This window comes from Myotis lucifugus, unplaced genomic scaffold (genome assembly GCF_000147115.1).
Source record: "Myotis lucifugus unplaced genomic scaffold, Myoluc2.0 scaffold_4158, whole genome shotgun sequence".
Lineage (NCBI taxonomy): Eukaryota > Metazoa > Chordata > Mammalia > Chiroptera > Vespertilionidae > Myotis > Myotis lucifugus.
Window position 1 is genome coordinate 7,112 of NW_005875206.1, and position 2,102 is coordinate 9,213.

At 42.1% G+C, this 2,102-nt stretch overlaps 1 non-coding gene across 1 annotated transcript; it reads right to left on the reverse strand.

Moving 5' to 3' along the window:
* Positions 1 to 474: 474 nt before the first annotated feature.
* On the reverse strand, positions 475 to 581 carry LOC111824686. The gene has a single exon (XR_002827776.1). It is a non-coding gene; the product is annotated as a U6 spliceosomal RNA (small nuclear RNA).
* Between the last annotated feature and the right edge of the window lie 1,521 nt (positions 582 to 2,102).

The following is a 2,102-nucleotide window of genomic DNA, read 5'->3' on the forward strand; positions in this document are numbered from 1 at the left end:
GCCGGCAACCCAGGCATGTGCCCCTGACCGGAATCGAACCCGGGACCCTTCAGTCCACAGGCCAACGCTCTATCCACTGAGCCAAACCGGCTAGGGCTACTATACTTCTTTATGCTATTCCTTTGGAGTTTTTATTGTCTTGATTATAAAATGATTTGAATTTTTTCTGGAGATAACTTTATAATACTGTATTTGAAGGTTGCTATAGGTACCTTTGTCCTAACTCAATGTTCTATAATTTGATTTGTTTCACTTAAATGATATCTGACTTTTATTAAATGACAGTCAATAAACTTATTCTATTTTCTCCCTCTTTTCTCTTATTAAAAAATGCATTGTCTCAACTTTGTTTTAGTCTTGGATCTGTAGTTACAATATATTTTAGGCCCTAAGCTATAGTTTTTCCAGTCATCTCCAAATTGGATGAAACTCATCCTTTCACAGATGTCTCAGGAAGCACTCTTTTTTTTTTTTTTTAATATGGAATGCTTCACGAATTTGCATGTCATCCTTGTGCAGGGGCCATGCTAATCTTCTCTGTATCTTTCCAATTTTAGTATATGTGCTGCCGAAGCGAGCACAGGAAGCACTCTTGACTGTACCATTACCCAGTTCTTGTATGCTTAAAAACTTTCACAACTTTTACAGAGAGGAAGGGAGAGGGATAGAGAGCTAAAAACATTGATGAGAGAGAAACATCTATCAGTTGCCTCCTGCACACTCCCTACTGGGGATGTGCCTGCAACCAAGGTACATGCCCTTGACCGGAATCGAACCTGGGACCCTTGAGTCCGCAGGCTGACGCTCTATCCACTGAGCCAAACCGGTTAGGGCAACAGCTTTGATTCTTAAAGTACAGATTGGCTGAATATAAAATCCTTGGCTAACAGTTTTTCTTTGTATTTCTCAAAAATACTGTTCTCTTTATTGTCTTTCTTTATATGTTGTTGTTGAGGATCTTAATAGCAACCTCACTTTTTTTTTTATCCTTACCAGAGGACATGCTTAGAGAGAGGAATGGAGAGAGGCCTAGAGAGAGGAAGAGAGGGGCTGGAGAGAGAGAGAGAGAGAGAGAGAGAGAGAGACCGTGGCCTTCCCCCATGCAACCCAAACAGGGATCCGGCCTGCAGCCCAGGTATGTGCCCTGATCAGGAATCCAACTGGCAACCTTTCAGTGCACTGGATGACGGTCAACAATTGAGCCACTCTGGCCAGGCCCAACCTCACTTTAAGTGACTCTTTTTGCCTGGAAGATCCTTTGGGATTTTTTTTCTTCATATTTAAAGTCCAAGATATGGCCGAAACCGGTTTGGCTCAGTGGAAAGAGCGTCAGCCTGCGGACTGAAAGGTCCCAGGTTCGATTCCGGTCAGGGGAATGTACCTTGGTTGCGGGCATATCCCCAGTAGGAGATGTGCAGGAGGCAGCTGATTGATGTTTCTAACTCTCTATCTCTCTCTTCCTCTCTGTAAAAAATCAATAAAATATATTAAAAAAAAAATAAAGTCCAAGATATGTCTTGCAATTGACTAATCTGTATCCAATTCCACTCAGTCCTTTTATTTCTGGAAACTTTTCTTGGATTATATGTTTAACTGTTTCATATTTCGCTTTTCTTCTTCAGGGATTCCAATTATTCATACACTAGAGGCCCGGTGCATGAAATTCATGCACGGGTAGGGTCCCTAGACTTGGCCAGCGATCAGGGCCAATTTGGGCCTTCCGGCTTCCGGCTGCCGGCTGGGGCCTTCCTTCACTCCACGCCACTTCCTGGTGGTCAGCGCACGTCATAGTGAGCAATGGAACTCCCAATCTCCTGGGCAAAGTCCCAAGGGGACAATTTGTATATTAGGCTTTTATATAGAGAGAAGATTGGCTCCTATTTGTGTTCCTCTATGTTGACCACTTTCTCTCTGACCTTTGTGCTTATTATTTTCACTCTTGGACTTTCATACTTTTAATAATTTTTCATTTGAATCTAGCTTTCCTTGAGTCTTAGAATTCATCAAGATGATTTTGCTTTGTCTGTACTCTTCAAATTCTTTTCTGAGTTTATTTCCCAAGTATCTTCCTGTTCTGTTTTGAGCCTGTTTCTGTTCTGAGT